Source organism: Capsicum annuum, chromosome 1, assembly GCF_002878395.1.
Source record: "Capsicum annuum cultivar UCD-10X-F1 chromosome 1, UCD10Xv1.1, whole genome shotgun sequence".
NCBI lineage: Eukaryota > Viridiplantae > Streptophyta > Magnoliopsida > Solanales > Solanaceae > Capsicum > Capsicum annuum.
The window spans coordinates 199007625-199031682 of record NC_061111.1 but is presented as its reverse complement, the minus strand read 5'-3'; the positions used below and the strand labels follow the sequence as shown (position 1 = coordinate 199031682).

The window sequence follows — 24058 nt, the reverse complement described above, 5'->3', positions numbered from 1 at the left end:
ATAGACAATATAATAAGAGCATCGTCCAATACATTAGCCTTGCCTGGATGATAAAGGACACTCAAGTCGTAATCTTTCAAGAGCTCTAACTACCTTCTCTAACCGAGGTTGAGATCTTTATAAGAGAATATGTACTGAAGGATTTTATAATCTGTGAAAACATCTACAAGAACTCTATAGAGATAGTGCCTTCAAATCTTTAAGGTAAATACTACGTCTCCTAACTCAAGATCATGAGTAGGATAATTCTTCTGACAGGGCTTAAGCTTTCTGGATTCGTAGGCTATGACCTTACCATGCTACATGAGGACACAACCCAAACCTACTCTGGATGCATCACATTACATGACAAACCCATCCGGACCTTATGAAATAGCTAAGACTGGAGCTGAGTCAAGTCTTCAACTCCTAAAAACTTTTCTCGTAAGGATCTGACCACTGAAACTTGACTTTTTCTGAGTCAATCTGGACATAGGGGATGTAATAGAAGAAAATCCCTCAATAAACTATCTGTAATATCCAGCCAAACCCAAGAAACTTCTGATATCTGATGGAGAGACAGGGCGAGGCCAGATTCTTACTGCTTCGATATTTTGAGGATCAACTCTAATGCCATCACCGAAAATAATATGACAAAGGAATGCTATTGACCTTAGCAAAAATTCGCACTTACTAAATTTGGCAAATAACTGATGATTTCTAAGAGTCTAAAGTACTGTTTTGAGATGTTTTACATGATCATACTCAATGTAGGAATAGACAAGAATGTCATCTATGAAAACTATAACGAACATGTCCAAGTACTACTTGAACACACGGTTCATCAAGTCCATGAAAGCTGCTGGGGCATTGTAAGACCAAAGGACATGACTAAGAATTCAAAGTAACCATACCGAGTTCAGAAAGCTATTTTTTGAATATCACATTCTCTGACTCTAAGCTGATGATAGCCGAATCTGAGGTCTATCTTGGAGAAGTGATTGGAAACCTGAAGTTGGTTGAACAAGTCATCGATTCTAGGAAGTGGATACTTGTTTTTGACCGTGACTTTATTGAGCTAACGGTAATCTATGCACATTCTGAGAGAACCGTCTTTCTTATGCATGAATAAAATTGTGCACCCCACGGGGATACATTGGGTCTGATAAATCCCTCATATAGGAGAGCCTTCAACTGTTCTTTCAGTTCTCTGAGTTTTGCTGGTGCAATTCTATATGGTGGAATATATATAGGCTGAGTATCTGGAAGAAGATCAATGTCAAAGTCTATTTCTCTTTCGGGAGGAATTCCTGAAAGATCTTCAGGAAAGACATCTGAATATTAATTCATGGCTGGGACTGATTCAAGTCTAGGAATTTTGGAACTAGAGTCTTTAACATGAATAAGATGATAGACACATCCCTTAGATATCATTTTCCTAGCCCGTAGATAAGAAACAAGCTGACCCATGAAAGCTAAAGTAATACCCTTTCACTCTAGGATGGGTTCATTTGAAAACTGAAACTGAACTATTCTGTTTTTACAGTCAACTGTGGTATAGCAGGAATGAAGCTAATCCATGCCGAAAATGATATCAAAATCAGTCATCTCTAATTTGACTAAGTCTGCCGAAGTGACTTTCTGAGATATCATAATCGAACAGTTCTTGTATACCCATCGGGCTATGATAGTTTTACTCACCGGGGTAGATGTTGAGAAGGGCTATGCTAGAATTTTAGGACTGACTTCGAAATCAACTGCTATGTAAGAAGTAACAAAAGATAAGGAAGCTCCAAGATCTAGCAAAGCGTAAACATGTACATGAAAGAGCTATTACGTACCAGTAACCACATCAGGAGAATTTTCTTGATCTTGTCCAGAGTGGAGAGCATAGAGTCTGTTTGGACGTTGTCCACTAGTAGCACTGGAAGTGGCACCTTGCTGGTTCAAACGACCGGACTGAGCTGAGGAATATTTCTGCTGACCCTGCAGACCTGACTGAGGACAATCTCTAACTATGTGGCTTGTCTTTCCATATCCGAAACAAATATCATTGCCAGCTCTGCAAGTACCCTGATGGTTCTTGCCACAAGTCTAACAAAGAGGATAGGTGCGGGCACTGCTAACACTGCCTTCAGACTTCAAGCCTGGCGCTCTATCTCTGTTGTTGTCTCTGAATTTTGGCACTGGAGCACTAGCTGAATAAGGAGCTGGAACTGATGACTTAGGACAAAACTGAGAACAGTTTTCTCCCCCTGAGTTAGGCTAAGCAAAGTTGAAACTACCTGTCTTTGCTCTCTTATTCTGCTTCTCTCCTATCTTAATCTTTTTCTCTTCTATCTGCTGAGCATGGGTCATAAGCCTGGGTATGTTCATGTAACTATTCAACATTGCATACCTGCACTCATTCACCACACTATCATTCACCCCAGAAATAAACGTACTCATCTTGGCCTTGCTATCTGCAACCACATAAAGAGCATATCTGGCTAGTTGAGTAAACTTAAGAGAATACTCTTTGACCTACCTGAGGTTGATAAATTCTAACACCTTAGCTTCTCTCAGCTCTTGGGGAAAGAATCTATCTAAGAATATAGTGACAAACTCTCTCCACTCTATTGGCCCTACATCAACTGACCTCTCTGACTTCTACTGTTTGAACCAAGTATGAGCAACATCCTACAACTGATATGAAGCTAGCTCAGCACTCTCACAAAATTAACCCCTATGATGTCTGTAACCTTTTGAACCCGGTCTAAGAATTCTTAAGGATCCTCTTCTGACTTAAACCCAAAAAAGGATGGAGGATTTATTTGGGTGAAGTCTCGAATCCTGGCTGCAGTTGAATTGTCCAATGGGTTGGCCAAAATGATAACTGGTCATTCATTCTGAGCAGCAACTGATTGAGAAAGAGTAATGAATGTAGCTCTGAACTCTGCATGAGAAACATGTTCGCCCAAAGGATCTTTGGGCTGAGGGGCTGACTGATTTCCAGTTCTCTTCTTAGGAGGCATGTTCTGTAAATGAAAGAGAAAAAGATTAGACTTAAGATATTAACTTTGAGATTATACTCACTAGCACGACATGAATCTTGAAAGAAGGGAAACTATTCCTAAGACATCTCATAGCCTCCTGCACATAAATGTGGCACGCAACACACCCATGTATAAAACTCTACTAGATGCGGCTTTCAGACTTCCTAGGACACTATTGAACCTTAGGCTCTTATACCAAGTTTTTAATGCCCCGAATCTACTACCCGAAATACCACACGATGCTAAAAATCCCGAAGGACCACTAGCTAACCCATGATTGATTTCTGTACCTGAACACTGCATAATATATCATAAAAATGCAGAATATAAGGGCTGAAAGGCCATAAGGTTCAAATATCTAATAAATCATAACGTCTAAAATAGGGTATATCAATACAAAATCAAAATTGAAATTATGTCTAAAAATATCTAGTCTGAAAACTCGCTGGCGTCTAAAAGCCTCTAAATAGTCAAATAAGGAATTGATGCGACATGTCCCAAACTAACTCTATCTACTGCAAGCTAAACTGAAATACTGAAATAAAGAAATAACCATATCGTCCTCGAATGAAGAGGACTCACTGCTAACTCTGACTGCTGAAATCTGGGATGCTACTGATGCTCTAGATCTTATGCTTTCGAACTTATGGTATAAGACACCATAGCGCAGGAGAAAAGTATGCGTCAGTACGCAAAAATGTACTGGTATGCAAGTGAGGTAGGCTGAATGCATGGGGTTCATATGCATGAATAATACTAACTAGATGACTAATATAAACGTATAAATACATAATAACTGTAACTAAGATCGTGATAACATGATTACTGAGTCTGAATTCTGATAACATGAGTTTACTGATATATCTGATAACTGAGTGATTGTATCTGACAGTCCTAATACTGATAAAACTAGCTGAGTTCCATTTTTGAACTGAGTTGATTGTATCTGACAGTCCTGATTCTATAGAATTAACTGAGTTCTATTACTGAGACTGAGACTGTAACTATGACTTTGGGAGGTAGTCATCTAATTGACATATCTCTAATAAGCTATTATAGCTGATTTGGAGTCCAATCTATAACCCCAATTGGAAGAGTGTCAATACCGCGCCACTAGTAAGGATAAGTTGTGAGTGGCCCTCAACTAGTAGGTACTTTAATGAGAATGGTGGGAATCCTCAACTAGCAGGTTAAGCCACCTTGTCTACCCTCATCTAGAAGGTTTTGATGTCTCAACCTACGCTGGTTATGTAGTTCTGGAATGCAAGAATTGTTTATAAGAATCACCCCCTCAACTAGCAGGTGAGTTCCTATACTTGGGTTCACTCGGTGCTGAATCTTACTCCTATCTGAATAGATACTGAATTTATCATACTAAACTAAACTGGACTGAGTTCTGTGAACTGACGGAATATTACTGAATTCTGTTAACTGACTGAGTTCATGAGATTACTTAGATTACTGAGATTTCCTAAGTCGAGAGACTGATTGAATTCTAATGATCATGGCTTGACTGAGAGTATCGTGAAAACATGACACTGGCTCTAGGCACACAGCTAAATTGTCGTGTATAAGTACCCCCAGGACTCGATAGCATGAAACTGACACTTCTTGAAGACATAACCAATATCAACAATTAATAATATAGTATTTGGAGATTTCATGAAGCACTTATAACCATGTCATGGTTTCATTATTCTAATCTCATGGGCATTCCATCAAACAATCATAATACACAACAATGGCATGGAAGTCATGTTGAACATAAGAGAATAACATGTATTTATCATTCAGGTCAAAATTTAACTAATATGCATAATTTTTATTCACTTAAGCATTTTATTAAACACCTTGCATGCACAACTTAGGGAATAGGTATAATCATCAATTAACACTTCAAAACCCACCAAATTCATATATTTCAACTCATATGTTAACATAGTTTCATAAAAACACGTAAAGATTCCAACTTGGGAATCATTCAACATCAACAACATGGTTAATAATAACCCACAACCTAAACATCATGATTTATATATAAAACAAGATTCTTGAGCTTCATGGATGAAAGGAATTCATGAATCAACACTTGAAATACCTTAGTTCGTGATTCTACGAAGATTGACGGAGAAACTTTTTTGAAATTGGATCCCAATTGAAAACCCTAACTTGTTCTTGAGAGGATTTTTGAGAGAAGTGGCTATATTTTGGTTCCAATGGGGCTTAATTCCGTATTTTTGACTTATATAGGGGTGAAAAATTGATCCAAATGCCCTCATAACCCATTTCAAAATTTGACTGGACTGGACCAGGTCTCGCGTCGCGGCCCTTATTCAGGTTGATTGGCCATCACGATGCGACCCCTAATCAAGTTGAGTGACCCTCGCGACGCGAGGTCATCGCGAGACCTTACTGTTTTGGAAATCCAAATGTGCCCTTATGCTATTCCAAAAATTCCGAAACTCACACGAGATGTACTATTACCTTGCCCTATTGCAACACAATTTGAAAATCGCAAAATGGAGACCGAAAAGGTCATGAAATAAATCTCTGGAGTTCGGAGGCTTAAAATGAGACTAAGTATTTTACACTTAGCTAAAATATTCTAAGTGTTGGAGCTTTAATAGAGCCTTAAGGAGCTTAAGAAGCTGAATTTAGACTTAGAATTTTTCGGGGTCTTGCACTAGAACACGCATAAATTGATAAAAAACGCAAAAACAAAAGTAAAGAAAAGAATCCGAAAGTAATACAACGTATATTTATATAAAAAACAAGATTAAAACTTACCAGAGACAGGGAAAAACTATCTAGTTCTTGAAGAGAAAGTAGTTGAAGTTGTAATATGAAAGACAAGAGCAAGAAATAAATAGAGTGTAGTAGAATAAATGAGTAAGGAGGAACCTATTTATAGCGGATTGAATTTGAATGAGTTAGGCAAAAAGGCGCGACTGTTCACCTCAATTTATTAATTACATTCAAACTAGTGACTTTTTTATTACTGTGGAAAGTTATGACTTGATAAGTTATGACTTAATTAAACTTTATTGAGTTGTGGCAACAGATTATATATCTGTTGCATCAGATAACCCATCTTTGACAACAAATATTTGCAACAAATCGACAATCTGTTGCAACATATATATTTTTTTAATACTCATCATATCTTTATCTTTTAATCCAAATTTAATGACTTTTTTATTATATAAATTAAAAAAGCAGATTTAAACCCATGACCTCCTAGTTACATGGCAGCAACTTTATCGGTTACTCCAAGGCTCCCTTTTTCTATGCTGGTGAATATATTTACCCTGTCATCTAGTTTTCTATCCTACTTTACTTTGTTAGTTAGATCTTTATAACTATAAGCGGGTCAAAAGCGTGAAGAAGAAGTCAAACATTATCGAACAACATGCTAAATTTGAAACGGAGGGATTACATATTATTACGCCAACTTCATGGTACTTCATTTTTGGCAGATAATCGGTAATTTCTGCTATAGTGATGCACGTCTGATTTTCATTCTCTTTGTCTCAACAGATTATGGCATTAATTGCTTACTTGATGGAATTCAAACAAAACTATGGACACATCTTATAATTGGAAGGTTGGTATTCATTTGCTGCTGATACTGTCTTTCTGGTTTCCCTTTGTACTTACTCATTTTATTTTTCCATAGTGAGTTTCTCAATTGGCTTCCATCTGCGTCATGCATTTTCCATGTTGGTTCGAAGAATCAGAGATCTAAGTTGTTTACACAGGTAAGATGCATTCATGCTGATGAAATTTAACCGGTTTAAGTTGTTGAACTTGGTATTGAAGATTCTATATGATGCTTCTCTAGGAAAATTATTTATTTCAAAATAATTTATTGTATATTTGAAAAAAAAAAAGAAAGAAAAAAGTGTCATATCATGAAAGAGGAGAAGTTACGTAATTATTTTGAATTTGCCATTTAGCTAGATATGTGTTTGAAAAATAACAAAAGAGGCCTTCTCCTTTTGATAAAAAAACAAGTGTTTTAACACTTGTTATAGCTTAGATTAGAAGGGAGAATCTTTTTTTATTTGCCTATATATAAAGGCTACTTTGTGTATCATGATAGGGTGGAAAAAAATAAAAAAACAAACAATCTTTGTTCAAGTCCTACTGCTTCTTTTCCGTTTCTTGCACTTCATCTTGTATTATATGGCCTTTATTATTAGTTATATTATTTTTTATATTAACTTGTTGGTATTTGTATTAATAATTTTGTTGATTCCTGTACCCTTTAAATAATTAGGGAAGTTCTTGTTTAATCCTGGGAAAACATTTCACACTATTGAAATAATTTTTTAGGACAGTGTCTAGTACGACTCAAGTATAATAAATATAAATATATATATATATATATATATATATATATATATACACTATTATATAATTGTACTGCTAATATTATTAATATAATATTTTGTTAATAGTTGTATAGTATTGTTAGTATTATTTTTCTTTGTTCCCTAACAATCTAAGAAACTATGACATATAATTCTACTATCAATACAATTCCTAATACTTCTGTTCGATTGTTCCTGAACAATCGATTGTTCTACCATATCCTAAGCCATTTCCCGATATTTCAAATATTGAAATATTTGCTAATGAAAACTTTAAAAGGTGGCAAGAACGAATTTCTTCACTACTTGATGTTCATGGTGTTGCATATACTTTGTCACAAACACAACCTGGTGCAAATGTTGATAGCAAAATTTTGGAATCATGGAAATACGCCAATAAAGTATGTCACAATACTATTTTACAAATAATTTTTAATGAACTATTTGATGTGTGTTGTAGTTGTAAAGAAGCAAAAGTCATTTGGGAAGCTTTAATCAAGAAGTTTACAGCTGAAGATGTACCAAAATAAAAGTTTGTGGTTGAAAAGTTTTACAATTGTCAAATGAGTGATGTGAAAGAAATAAAAATTCAAATAAATGAATATCAAAAACTGTTAGAAGATTTGAAGGTCGAGGACATCACTTTACCAGAAAAATTTGTTGCTGGAGTACTGATTGAAAAATTGCCCGAATCATGGAATGATTATAAAAATAACTTGAAACATAAGCAGTCAAATTTTACCACTAAGGAAATAATAACTCATATTTTAATTGAAGATACCAACAGGAAGGAGTCATTCAAAACTAAGCAGGCTGCACCCAAAGCAAATTTGGTACAAGGTTAACACAGCAACAACAAAAGGTATGATAATAAGTCTTAAGGTTACAAGCATTATAATACCAATTTTAAGAAAAGAAAAGGCACTTGTTTTATTTGTGGAAAACCAGGTCATTATGCCACTCAATATAGGCACAGAGTAAGAAGTAACAAAGAAATTAGAAATCCTCCCAAAGTTAATTTAGCTGAAGGAGATGAAATAATTGCAGATGTTATTTCTCAAGTAAATATGGTGGCACATGTAAAAGAATGAGTGGTAGACTCTAGGGCTACTCGAAACATTTGTGCAAATCGAGAAGCATTTTCCTCCTATACATCAACAGGAGATGACAGTGAAATGGTCTACCTTGGTGACTCAAGAACAACCAAAGTCTTGGGAAAGGGTAAAGTTCTAAAACTTACTTCGAGAAAAACTTTAGCCCTCATTGATATGCTACATGTTCCTACAGTGCGAGCAAACCTGATTTCTATGGCTTTGTTGGATAAAACTGGAATAAAAGTGTCTCTAGAATCTAATAAGGTTATTTTGACAAAAATAATGTATTTGTGGTAATAGGTTATTGTAACCATGGACTTTATGTACTTAATATTATCAATGATAACACATCAACTTCTGCTTATATGGTTGAATCTATTTTCTTATGGCATGCTAGATTAGGACATGTTAATATTAAACATGTAAAGAATATGGAATCACTTGGTTTAATTTCTGGTTTGGATTTAAGTAGTTTTGATAAATGTGAAATAAGCGTTGAAGCTAAAATTACTAAAAAGTCATGTTTTTCAGTTAATAGAGAATCTGAATTGTTATCTTTGATCCACATTAATTTGGGTGATTTAAAACAAACTATGACCAGAGATGGTAAAAGATATTATGTGACCTTTATTGATGATTTATCTAGATTTACTAAGTTGTATCTACTTAAAAATAAAGATGATGCATTTGATGCTTTTGTGTCTTATAAATCTGAAGTTAAAAATCAGCTTAGTAGAAAAATCAAGAGAATTAGATCTAATAGAGGTGGAGAATATGTATCTTTGAATGCTTTTTGTGAAAAGAAAGGTATTATTCTTGAAGTTACTCCGCCTTATTCTCCTGAGTCTAATGGTGTAGCTGAGAGGAAGAATAGGACATTGAAAGAAATGATGAATTCTATACTAATTAGCTCTTGTTCACCTGATAATTTGTGGGGTGAAGCTATTTTATCTGCATGTCATTTACAGAATAAAATTCTTCATAAAAGAACTGGTAAAATTCCTTATGAATTGTGGAAAGGTTATAAGCCTAATTTGAAATATTTAATAGTGTGGGGTTGTCTTGCTAAACTTCTTCTTCCTGAACCTAAAAAGAGGGGAAAAAGTTCAAAAACTGCTGATTGCATACTTATTGGATATGCTGAACATTGTGCTGCATACAAATTTCTTGTCTTGAAATGTGATGTACTTGATAGTAATACTATAATTGAGATAGTATGTGATAAAATCTCTCATGCACCTGTTGAAAGAGAAAATGAATCTACCTCTAATATTGAGGAAATGCGAAGGAGTAAAAGACCTAGAAAAAAATATTTTTCTTATGAAAATGATTTTCAAAGTTTTCTTGTTGATAATGAACCATCAAATTATTTTGAAGTTGTATCTTCTTCTAATGCTAAAATTTGGAAAGAAGCAATAAAAATTGAACTTGATTCAATTGTGAAAAATACTACATGGGTTTTAACCGATTTACCTCCTGATGCAAAACCGATTGATTTTAAATGAGTTTTCAAAAAGAAACTTAATTTGGATGGATCTATAGATAAATATAAATCTCGATTAGTAGATAAAGGATTTTATCAAAAATAAAATATTGATTATTTTGATACATTTGCACCAGTAGCTAGAATTGCTTCTATTCGAATATTAATTTCTTTAGCATCAATTCATAAACTGTTTATCCATCAAATGGATATAAAAACAACTTTCTTAAATGGTGATTTAGAAGAAGAAATTTATATGGTTACAAGCTCCTAAACAGTGGCATGAGAAATTTCATCAAGTCTTGATAAAAGACGGCTTTTCTTCTGTTAAGATGGATAAGTGTGTTTATACAAAAGTAATAGACAGTGATTATGTGATAATTTGCTTATATGTTGATGGCATGCTTATATTTTGTACATGTATAAATATTGTGGAACGTACCAAATTATTTTTGTCTACTAACTTTGATATAAAAGATCTTGGTGAAGTGAATATGATATTGGAAATTAAATTTATAAGGAGTGAAGATGGTATAATGTTGTCACAAGAACATTATGTGGAAAGAATTCTAAAGAAGTTTGAATGTTGGGAGGTAACTCCTGTAGCCACTCCTTATGATGCTAATTCTAAATTAAAAAAGAATAATGGTGACCCAGTTGCTCAGTCTAAGTATGCACAGATCATTGGGAGTCTAATGCATTCAATGATTTTTACTAGGCCTTATATAGCCTATGTTGTGTGTAGATTGAGTAGATATACTCATAATCCCAATAATGAGCATTGGTTTGCATTAATGCGATTGATGAAATATTTGAAAGGAACCGTGAATTGTGGTATCTTGTATAGTGGATTTTCTTCTACTTTAGAAGGATATTGTAATGCAAATTGGATCTTTGATTCAGATGAGATGAAATCCACTAGTGGTTATGTGTTAGGTGGTGCAGTATCTTGGAGATTATCTAAGCAGACGATCATTGCTAGATCAACTATGGAATCAGAGTTTGTGGCTCTGGAGTTAGTTGGTACTGAGGCTAAATGGCTAAGAAATTTCTTAGCAAATATTCCTTTTAAAAATGATGATCTGTTGCCTCATAGACCTTTGAAAAAAGATGATCTGTTGTCTAATATCCCTTTAAAAATGTGACACCCTGCATTTTTGTGCTAGACTTTGAAGCATTATTCTCATGTGTGTTGAATCTAACCCCATGAATTTCTTTTGATTCAATATTCCATGATCTTTATCCTAGTGTATGAAGTGATATGAGGTGATAAATGTTCATAAAATCACTTGGCTCAAGGTTGAGACAAGAGTCATTCATTCATAAAAAATTTGATATTCGATTCTATAAGGGTCTACTTTGAATGTGTATAACTTTGTATACATATAAAATCTTTCAAATTATGACCCACCAAATTGTATATAATCAAATTACCTTTCCATCGATACCAAATTTGCCCAAAACAGACACTCGGTGAAAAAGTTAGGGCCTTTTTAGTATCAGTGTTCCCGATTAACAAGCCACCATGTCGCGATGAAGACCAAATCGACAATTGTCAATTCCAGTAGCTCACCGCGATTTCACTGTGTCGTGGTGGGTATAGCGATGGGTCATCTGGTGCGTCCCGGGGAAGCTTTTTTTGGCGTTCCAGTTCCGAATTTTAAATTCCAAGGGCATCTTAGACTTTTCCCATGACTTCTATCAGCCCTAAACACGAAATTAAACGCCCAATAAATCCTTATTCCATTATTTTCCTCACTTTTCTCTCAAGAACAAAATATTTTCTCTCAAAGGGGCAAGAACCCTAGCCAAGAAATCAAGAACAATCCTAAGAATTTCTTCAAGAACTTTCAAGAAAGATTCTTCTAAGGTATGCACAGTGTTCATTCATGGATTCCTTTCATCCACGAAGCCCAAAAATCTTGTTTTAAAGTATGTATCATGCTATTCATTTTGTGGATTGTTCTTAAACCATGTTGATGATGTTGAATGATTCCAAGTTGGAATTTTTTTATGTTTTTATGAATCTATGACATCATGTGAATTGAAAAATATATGAATTGAATTGGTTTTAAAGTGTTAATTATTGATCATGCCTATGACCAAAGTTATGCATGCAAGGTGTTTGATAAAATGCCTAAGAACATAGAAATTATGCATATTAGCTAAATTATGACCTAAGTGATATATGCATGCCATCCCCTTATGTTTAATTGATGCCCATGCTATTGTTGTGGAATGTATATATTATTGGAATGCCCATGCTATTAGAGTATGAAATCATACCATGAATAATTGCATTCTTATCTATGTATAGTATGATGATAAACATGTGCCTCATGAAATATCCCCAACTTATTTTATTATGAATGGTTGATATTGATCATGTATTCAAAATATCAAGAAGTTCCAGTTTTCTTCTATCGAGTCGTGGGGGTACTTGTACCCAAAAAATATAGCTGTGTGGCTAGAGCCATGTCATGTTTTCATGATACTCTCAGTCAAGCCATGTTCAGTAGACTTCAGTTAGTCTCATGACTCAGGAAAACTTATGTAACTTCAGTATCAGTCCAGTCCTACTCAGTACTCAATAATCTACGTAATCTCAGTAATCTCAATACTCAGTAAATCTCTGTAATCTCAGTCAGCTATCAGATTCAGTAGTATTCTATCAGTCCACGAAATTCAGTAAACTTAGTCTAAATAAGTTCTGTTAAATCAGTTCAGTGTCTATTTAGTTGGGAGTAGGATTCAGCACCAAGTGAACTCAAGGATGGGGACTCACCTGAGTCAGAGGGTACGATTCCTAGAAGCAATCCTTGTGTTCCAGAACTACGTAGCTAGCGTAGGTTAAGATGTCTCTACCCATAGGGTCAATACATCTCATTCGAGTTTTCCTAATAGCAGGGTAGACGAAAAGAGCTCCCAAACAGAAAAGGGTTTACTCATAGTTTGACTTTACCTGTGGCACGGTATGGACACCTTTCTGGATGGGGTTACAGGTTGGATCCCACCAATAAAGATTTGGGATATGTCGGTTAGATGATTACCTTCCACAGTTACAGTTTCAGTTTTAGTCTCAGTAACAGAACTAAGATAGTTTTTCATATTCAAGACTGTCAGCTACAGTCACTCAGCTCATTATGGAACTCAGCTAGTTTCATTAGAATCTAGACTGTCAGATACAGTCACTCAGTATCAGTCATATCAGTTATCAGTAACTCATGTTAGCAGTATTCAGATTCAGGACTGTCAGATACAGTCAACCAGATCAATTCTTTATAATCAAACTGTCAGATACAATCAATTAGACCAGTTTTTCATAATCAGAACTGTCAAAAATCAATCATTCCCTTATCAGTATCAGATTACAGTCCCTCAGTTCTTAGTAGTTCAGTATCATCAGACTCAGTTATCAGTATCAGTAAACTCCGATGTTAGTAAATTAGTACTCAGAATCTAGTACTCAGTAGTCAGTAGTATCACTAACTCAGTTACAGTTACGTATGCATGTATGTATTCTCACGTTCATGTTAGTCAGTCAGTTAGTCTTGTTCATGCATATGAACCCCATGCATTCAGCCCACCTCACTTGCATACTCAGTACATTCAATTGTACTGACACATTCGTGCTATGGTGTTTTATTCTATGCCATAGGTCCAGAAGCACGCGCTCCATAGCATCATTAGCATTTCAGATTCCAGTAGCAGTAGATTAGCAGTGAGTCCTCATCTTTCAAGGGTGATATGATTACTTTATTATTATTTATTACTTCAGTTTAGTATTAGTAGATGGATTTAGTTGGAGACATGTTCCTTCAACTCCTTATTCAGTTCAGTTTAGAGGCTTTCAGACTATATCATGTTCAGACAGTTGTTATCAGTTTTGGTATTGTTATACCATATTCATACATTATTTTTATCAGATGTTTATACAGTTTTGAACCTTATGTCCTTACAGCTTAAATTCTGTATATATTTTAGTGTATTATTCAGTGCTCAGGTATAGATATTAGTCATGGGTAAGCTTATGGTCTAGGGGTCATGGGCACCGTGTAGCGTTCCAGTTCAGAAAATCGGTGCGTTATGAAAAAAGAATGATCCGATGCCTCCTGGGTATATATACTGCGATTGTCAAGCCACAATTGCTGTTGCGAAGAATAAATCTTACCGTTGTAAGAGTAGACATATGAAGTTGAAGCATGATGTTGTTAAAAATCTGCTGAGAGATGGAATAATTTCCATTGATTTTGTAAAGTTAGAATTGAATTCGGCTGATTCTTTGACTAAACCTGTAGGAAGAAAATTAATTCTTCAAACCTCAAAAGAGATGGGGTTAAGACTAATATGATTGTCAATAGAGATGGTGACCCAACCTATGTGATTGGAGATCCCATGAAGTAGGTTCATATGGGTAATAACAAGTCGATATTGACTCTGTGTACTTATTAAGAGTGCTTGAACTGCTACTAAAATAGAGAGATGAGTTATTAACTCTTAATGAATCCATAATCCTTATGGGTGGCGTATTTAAGGCAGTGTACACTTGATGAATCCACCTATATAAGAAGTGAAATGAGGTCGTTCCTATGAGACTTTTGGTCTTAGTCTCTAAAGCTCTCATGAATACCAGGCATGCACATGGCCTATTGGCGTAAAACCGCATTGAACAACAAAATTACGGTCAAAATGTGATTGATAAAATCTCTAGCTTACAACAAGAATTATTCGATTCATAGAAATATTATATTTCACGGGTAATTCTGTAAGTTAAATTTTATTGCTCTAAGTTTGGTTTATAGTCCAGTAGACACGAAACCTAATACATTTTGTCCATACAAATTCAACAAGTTAAAATATTTTTAAAATTATTCTGAAATAATGTGGGGATTGTAAAAAAATTATTTATTTCAAAATAATTTATTGTGTATTTAAATAAAAAAAAGGAAAACAAAAGAAAAAAAGGAATCATATCATGAAAGAGAAGAGAAGGTACGTAATTATTTTGAATTTGCCATTTGGCTAGATATGTGTCTGAAAAATAGCAAAAGAGGCGTCTTTTGATAAAAAACAAGTGTTTTAACATTTGTTATAGCATAGAAGGGAGAACCTTTCTTTATTTGCCTATATATAAAGGCTTTGTGTAACATGATAGAGTGGAAAAAAAATAAAAAAACAAACAATCTTAGCTTAAGTCCTATTGCTTCCTTTCCGTTTCTTGCACTTCATCTTTTATTATATGGCCTTTATTATTAGTTATATTCTTTTCTAAATTAACTTGTTGGTATTTGTATTAATAGTTTTATTGATTCCTGTATCCTCTAAAAAATTAGGAAAGTGTTTGTTTAATTCTGGAGAAATATTTCACATTGCTGAAATAGTTTATTAGGACAGTGTCTAGCACGACTCAAGTATAATAAATATCTATATCTATCTATATCTATATCTATAATCTATATCTATAATAATATATTAAAAGTGTGAAGGGCATTAGAAATATTGATTGAACTTTTTGCCCTTCATTATAATACTCCGCAATAGACAAAATCATCTTTTCACCTTATTTTTTTCAATTATTAATTGATTATTGTAAAATTACAGAGTCCTAATAAATTTTGGAGACAGAAATTTAATTGAATTCAAAGTATAATTTGTATTAGGACTTTTATGCTATAACCAAGTAATGAGTCCTACAATTATGGAGTTTTATTTTGCCCAAAAATAATTGTATTAATACCAAAAATAATGGTAGTTATAACTCAAGAAAATAAACAGTCACTTTACAAATAACTATAAATTGGGCGGGTGGATTGCACCATGCGAAGAAAAGCGTTGCCTCTGGATCTTGCTATGTTAGTAATACTGATCTTGGAATTCCAATCTTCATAGGGTAAATGCTCAAAATCTGAATCTTTTTTATCCTTATTTTATTTGTTCTTTTACGTGAAAAAAGTAAACTTTTTTATGGTCTTGTTCACATTGGTAGCATATGTGTAATTATGTGATGAATTTCTTATATGTAATTATGTGATGAATTTCTTATATGTTCTTGGGTATTTTTTTGGGCACCGTTGATGTAATTAATTTGTGTATACTCACTTTATTTATGTGTTTAATCAATAGCACAATCAAAATTTTACTAAGAGCATTCAAAATATTAATAAGTACTTGAAGAAGCTTGAGTATTTAACATTCACGATATATATATAAAATATAATTTTAATCATGGATAAATACTATAATTTTCTGTCCTTGACCCAACTTGACTTTGTGCCTATGTTTTTGCTTCCCTTATTTTAGTTTTGATTCATAACTAATGTAACAAATATTGTTTTTCTCAAAAAGTCAACTGCCTTTGATCTGTATGTTACTAAGAATTATTGCTCACTGATCATATGAGTACTTCAAAAAATTGGATCTACTTTTTATTCAATATTTTAATATTATTTGGCTTCAACTAAACTCACTGAAGCCAGTTTAGAATGATTACTAATGCTTTGTCGTTTAGCTAAAACGAGATTGGAGAAATCTGTGAGCTCAACGTAGCTCCTATATCGAAAGTAAATATGGTTTAAGGAATGAAGTCCAAGAGAATATTTTTACAGACTATTAAAAGCCTTTTTATACACATTTATTCATGATTCAACCAAGTTAAACTATTTTAGTTCATGTGCTGTAGTTATCTTCACTATTAAAAGGTAGATTTTTAACATAAGAATATAATTGAATATAATTAAGTTACAAATATTGTCTTCAATTCCTAAAACAATTATTAAATTATTGAATTCTATTCTATTTTAAATTATGCATACAAAGACTTCTATTATAAATGATAGGAGTGCACATCGATCAGGGATGACAATTAATGGTGCGGGGACGATTTTAAATATATGCCGATGTGGGATGAGGCGAGTTTAGATATATGCAGGTGTGGGATGAAGCAGGTTTAGATATATGCGTGTGTAGTGTGGGGCGGGGCAAGTTGAAACAAGAAATAATTTACATTTTGTGGATGTGGATTTAAAATTATAAATTAATGATATTTATTTCGATTTTTCCTAAGCACCATCAAGAGGAAGATAGATTTATGGTTTTGTTTTGTTAGTTTAGTTTATGTTATAAGTTTTTCATAAAAATATATTGCAACAATTAGTATCAATAAAAAATTATATTAAATATTTTGGGATAAAAGTCTTTGATTGTATATACATAGAAAAGAAGAAAAATTACGCACATGAAAATTAAAGGTGAAAAACAAGGATACATTGAACTTTGTCTTTCTTTTTTTTTTTTTTAATATTGGAGAGTTGAAAATTAATTAAATATATTTATGGTAAAACTTTTCCTAATTACAACTAATAGTTTTTTCATTAGCTTGAGAATTCTAGATCAATTAAATTTGATTTTAAGAATATTTGAAAAATCTAGAAATAAATATAATAGCGCTAGAATAAGAAAAATTTAATAAGTATCAAATTTTAAAAAGTTGTAAGACCTTTTCTTATTAAAAGTCATCAGAATTAATGGCAACTAATACTTTTTTTTCATTAGTTTAAGAATTCTAAATCAACTAAATTTGATTTTTAGAAGATTTTAAAAATCTAGAATAAATATAAAAACTTTAGAATATGAAACATTTAGTAAGTACCAAATTTTTAAAAGTTTTAAGTATGTAATAAGAATGTAATAAATGATTTTGTAAAGATTTTTACTTTAAAAATAAGGAGAGATTAATATAGAAAAAAAATAATCGTACCACAAATATGGTTCAAATTGATGTGTCTCTCTTAGCCTCAGCACAGAAAAATGGTACTGCATAACAAACGCAAAAATGATAATCTGTCAAACACTAGAAACACCTGGTGGTAAAATATAGGTGTGCTTATATTAAGATATATGTTTATATTTATATTATTATATTAAAGTGTGAAGGATCTTTAAAAAGTCATTTAAACATTTTACACTTCACTAAAAATCTCCGCAATAGACTAAATCATTTAATTTTAAATAATCAAACATTACACGTGCGAGGCACGTGAGGTTAAACTAGTCTATATCTATAATATATTAAAAGTGTGAAGACCCTTAAAAAAGTGATTGAACTTTTTGCCCTTCATTAAAATACTTCGCAATAGACAAAACCATCTTTTTGCTATTTTTTTTAATAATTTTTAAAATTAAAAAGTACATTAAAATTTAGTTATTAAACCTTTCCTTATTTGAGTTATGCCTAAAATTTAGGATTCTTTGAATTAGTGTTTGTATGAGAAAAGTCACTCATTTAATAGATACCAAAATTACTAAGGTAATATTTTGGACTTTAAAATTAACCAAAATTAGTTATTAAAATTTTCCATATTAGAATTATGTTAAAAGTTCTAAGTTACAACGAAATTGTGAGTGGAGGGAATTGCAAAGTAAACACCGTGAGACTTTTTTGATAGTTTTCCTATTTCTTTTTCTTTAATTTGGTTTTCTTTTCTTTTTTACTTAATAAAACTACAAAATATTAAATGGTTATAATTATATTAACTAAAATTAACTCACAATTGTGTTCTTAACCAACTTTATATCATTTTTATACTTTTAAATTAATTAAATTTTACCTTAGATATACAAAGAAGAATTTCTACAATTCTTCTACAAGAAACATACGACTACCTTCTATTTTCTCTCTCCGAGGTAAAATTTTAGATCGAAAGTGACTTACTCTATTGAAGGTTGATTTTGATTCTATGTACTTTTTTAATAATTAGATTTGTGAAAATAACTATGTAACTATTCGTGATATGATGACAAGCTAGACTCTCGTGCTTCCTTCTTTGTTTAATGTAGATATATAATAATAAAATTATATATATTAAAAGTGATATGGACATAAACATGTATGTGATATATTGTTTTGAGTAACTTTTACGTGCAGAATTATCGAAGAGATGATATTTACTGAAAGACGATATATGGATAGATCAGTACGCGCAAGGCGGTTGATTTGATCTTTGTTTACGAATATGTAAGTTTCATTAGTAAATAATGATTTAAAGAATGTATGAATTATATACATAATCAATAATTGATTATGTATTCTCCCATTATTTCAATAATTTCTCATGTGACTACGAATTCTCTTCATTTTCATAATTTCTCGTGTTTCTCTTTTAGATGAAAGTTATAGATCAAACGTGACTTTCTCTATTGAATGTTGGTTTTAATTCTATGTATTTTTTTTATGATTAGATTTGTGAATATAACTGTGTAACTATCCATTATATGTTGACAAATTAGACTCTTATGCTTTCTTCTTTGTTGGATCTAGAACCTGGAGCATATGGCCTTGCCTAGATTGTAGAGTGTGTATTGGCGTGTTCTCTATGAAGGTGAGCTCAAAGAAGAGAAAAAACGTGAGTGGTTATGTGGGTATCAAAATAAAAAATGTAGTATGTCAATGAGTAGTGGTGTAGTGAGAATGTTTCTGTGAATCGTGAATGGAGGGTGATGAAGTTGGGAGTAATTTAATATACCACAATTAAGAGAATTAGTTGTCTAATTTACAATAGTTATAGGACAAAAAGATATTAGGTTTAGGTTTAGTAGTCACTTACAATTTTTCTAATTTTTACTAAACTAAAATCAAAAAATATATTGGCTATTAAATATTAAAATCAACCTAACGATTGAATTTTAGTTTATTTGGAGTTGAAGTTTTTTAATATTCATAAATAATTTATGGAAGAAAGATAAAACTCCCATGTATGTTCAACATACTTTATGTACATGTTTATAAACCCTAACTCCATCTATCCAACTCATTCTCTGTACATACAAAGTTTCTCTTTTCGTTTAGACTGATAGGTTCATAATATATAAACATACATTTATATAAATATAGGTTTTGGGTGAGAGAGAGAGAAATGTATAGGGATCGAGGTGGTGGTTGATCGAGGTCAGAGATCATCGGAGGACCGTTGGATCGAAAACAAATTAAGGATGGATTGGATAAATACTTGAAAAAATCTGCACCTTCTACATCTAGAGCTTTGAAGAACAAGTGATCAGATGATGAATCTAAAACAGACAGTAAAGACTCTGATGTTAGTGCTTTCCATACATCGTGGATTTTAATCTCTCTGGATTGAGGCATTGAACAGTCAAGTGCCATATTATGAATGTGCAGTTGACCTTGTTTTTGATGTCAAAACCTCTCATGGTGGTATGTTCACCGAGAACCAGAATGAATTGGTTGAGTCAGCAACAGAGATGTTGTATGGTTTGATCTATGTTACGTGCATTTTGAGTAGCTAGGGAATGGTTGCAATATCATAGAATTACAAGAACTATGACTTTGGGAGATCTCCACTAGTTTATTGCTTTGGACAACTTTGCCTTTCAGTTGGTTAGTTTGATATTCCATGTTCAAGTACGGTAAAAATATATTGTCCTAAATGTGAGGATATTTTTTTTACCCCGATCAAAATACCAAGGTAATATCGATGGAGCTTACTTTGAAACAACGTTTTCACACCTTATTTTGATAACTTATGGACACCTCAATACACAAAAACTGACACAAAATTATGTTCTCATTATATTTGGTTTCAAGCTAGCTCCACAAAACTTAATAGTGAAGTTCTTTGTGAGATATTACATTCTTCTGCCATGAATGGTTAATTCTTACCCGGATATGATGCACAATTCGTTGTGGTAGAGCCCACATAAAAATGGAAAGTGTTCTAGATATGATAAACTTGATTCATCAATCAAAGAAGCAACTATGACCAATCTGTCAAGTGAAATTCATCTTTAAAATTTCATCATGAAGTACAAGAGCATATGTAACCTTATTCCTTTTCTAGAGAAAAATGAGCTCATAGATCCTCTAAAGTATTTAATTTAAGAAAGGTGATAAGTGGCTCCCATAATATTATTAAGTTAAAAGAAATAAGGTCGCTTAAACAACTAAAACAGTTGTTCGAAAACTGCATTAGTTGTTTCAACAACTATCAAAGTTGTCAAACAACTTTGATAGTTGTCGAACAACTTTAAAAGGTTGTCGAACAACTTTGATAGTTATTGAGACAACTTCTTTAGTTGTTGGAGCGAAAAATATTTAAAAAAAACTGAAAAAAATATTGTCCCTTTCACCTAATTTTTAAAACTTGAAGTACCCTCACTTAATTGAGAAACTTGTTTGTCCCTTTTAATTCAAAGTCCCCCTTTTCTATGTAGCTAGCTAACTAGAGAATTGGATTTATTCCTTATTTAGATCTTCGATATTTGTTTGATCTTTTTCTCTTGGTTCTTCAGTAAATGCTTTCATTTTCTAGCGGAGGTGCTCATTGCCCTTAGAATATATTAAGCTTATGTTTTTCCAAGCCCTGTGTGGTGACTTGGGAGATGATTAAGATTTCTTTTTGAAAATTCATTCTAATTACGTTTTTCCTATATAGTTTTTATGTTTGAAACATCGATGAGTTTACAATTGAAATCGATAACGAAATATACTTTATGAATGAGATGTGAGAGGATACTATTTATTGAGTTTTACGTTGGCGAGTAATATAAGAGAGACTACATTTAAAGAAAGTACCAGAGGTTTGTTTTCAATTTTCCCTTTAAATTCATAGTTTTTGTAAAATACATAATAGCATAAACAGGGTTGCAAGAAAATTATAATAGTAAAAATAGAAACATACAAAGCAAATCAAGTAATAGATAGCAATATATATTGAAGAACAAGAAACTCAGTGAGTACTAAATAATCTATATCTATATCTATCTATAATCTATAATATATTAAAAGTGTGAAGACCCTTAAAAAAATAATTTGAACTTTTTACCCTTCATTAAAAAACACTTTGCAATAGACAAAATCATCTTTATGTATTGATTTTTTCTATATAAATACTAATACAAAAGAATCCTAAATTTTAGGTACATAACTCTAATAAGGAAAGTGATTTGAACTTTTTACCCTTCATTAAACAACAAAATCGTCCTTTTGCTATTTTCTAATAATATTTAAAATTTTAAAATTCATTAAAATTTAGTTACTAAACCTTTCCTAATTAGAGTTATGTATTGATTTTTTTCATATAAACACTAATCCAAAAGTATTCTAAATTTTAGGTACATAACTCTAATAAGGAAAGATTTAATAAAAGCGTTAACATAAGAAAAATTTTAAAAATACCAAATTGTTATAGACTCTTATTTTATAACAATGATTCCTTGATAATTTTAAATTTTAAATTTTCCAAAATTAAGGAAGATTTTTTTTTCCTGTACCCTACGACAGTTTTGAGTGTAAAATAAGGTAATTTTTTGGTGATTTTTTAAAGGTGGATTTTAATTGGAGAAGCCCATAAGGCAATTTTATTTGACAAATAAATAACAATGTTTAAAGTTTCTATTTTCCAAATGTAGGGGGCTGACATAAATTTCTAATAATTGAGTCTATTTTTCATTCTTCTATTTAGGAATCGTTTTTCTATTCTAATGAGTCATTATCTAAATCTCTTATTTTTGGAGTCTCTTTCTGATTAGATTATAGATGTAAATATAGATGTAAAAGTGTTACTATTTTAGATTTTTAGATCAATTAAAATACTACCTTATATAATTATTTACTTATTTAAAAGAAGTAAAAATCCTAATATTTAGTACACTTTTAAATCAATTAAAATGCTACCTTATATAATTCTATTTAAGTAACTTTTTGTAAACAAAGATTTAGCTCTCAATAATTTAGTACGCATTTTTTTTCTTGTTCGTTTGCTTTTTTATTTGGTTTTGATTCAACTTTTTTTCTTTCTTTTGATACAATTAGTTCTAATATTTTTTGTGTTCTTTCAGCTGAAAATTTTAATCCAAAAAAAGAGAAGAACCATGCGACATTGTCAAGGAATGAGGTGGATCAGATGATGATAATCAATCGCTATATTGGCTAAAAATTAAAGGGTATGCTTCTAATTATAATTCGTAGAAATTGTATACGACATTCAATTGATGATATGTATGTTCTTATTAGTTTTGGGCCTAAAGCTTTTTTCTTCTTTTTCTATGAATTACGAGTAGAAGAAAAAAAATTAATTTTTGAAAAATAAAGGCAAAGAAAAACTATTATTGTCATGTCCAAAGAATTATACTTACAAATTTTACTATCATTAAAGTGAGAGGTTTTAAATATTTTTATCGATTATTTATAGTAATATAAGTAGAGTCGTATATAGTATCAAACTCTACTTGTAAGACAACTAATGTTTTTATGTAAATTTGATTATAATATAAATCTAAGTGTCTGTTAAATAATTTTAACTAAAATTAGAAGTATTCATACACGTGCAAAGCACGTATACTAAACTAGTATATTAAAAGTGTGAAGACCCTTAGGAAAGTGATTTAAACTTTTTGTCCTCCATTAAAACACTCCATAATAGACAAAATTGTCTTTTCAATATATTCTCAAATTGTTAGTTAATTATTTTAGTAATATTAACTATATTATTGAATCCTAAAATATATATGGAAAGAAAAAATTAAGAGTCCTAAAATATATGGTAATAAACAAATATTACGGTTAGAAAAATTAAAGAAAAAAAACTACTAAACTCCTAAGTTTTAGGAATCACATGTATATATGATTTTTAAATTTCTTTTAAAAAATAAAACAATAAAGCATATAGTGTATTAAACAAGAGCAAAAAAAGTCTAAAAAGGAACTATAAAAAACGTACAACATATCTAATTGTGGTAATTTATTATTGTTGGGATTCTTACTCTTATAAAATTGGTAGTTTTTTTATGGTGTTGGGGGATATAAATTTATCATATTTAGATAATTTGAAAAGCTTTTGGACTTCTATAAATTAATAATCCTTCTACAATAATACAAGGAAAAATTTTAGAAATAACAATTATAGAGCCTTAATTGTAACTTTTATACCAATAGTTTTATAATTACAAAAAATACCAAATTGTATTTTGTATTTAAGTAAACTGTTGCTATACAAATACATATATAACAAGATTTATTGCCCTTATTTTACTCAAATTAGTTGAGTTAAATAAGGAATAATTATTCCATCTAATTAAATT

The 24058-nt window shown here is 31.7% G+C and overlaps 1 long non-coding RNA gene across 1 annotated transcript; it reads left to right on the top strand.

Annotated features, from left to right (window-relative positions):
* Positions 1 to 15264: 15264 nt before the first annotated feature.
* LOC124888733 lies at positions 15265 to 20785 on the top strand. Its single transcript, XR_007047531.1, has 3 exons — positions 15265 to 15854; positions 18888 to 18977; positions 19854 to 20785. It is a non-coding gene; the product is annotated as an uncharacterized LOC124888733 (long non-coding RNA).
* The last annotated feature ends 3273 nt before the right edge of the window (positions 20786 to 24058 follow it).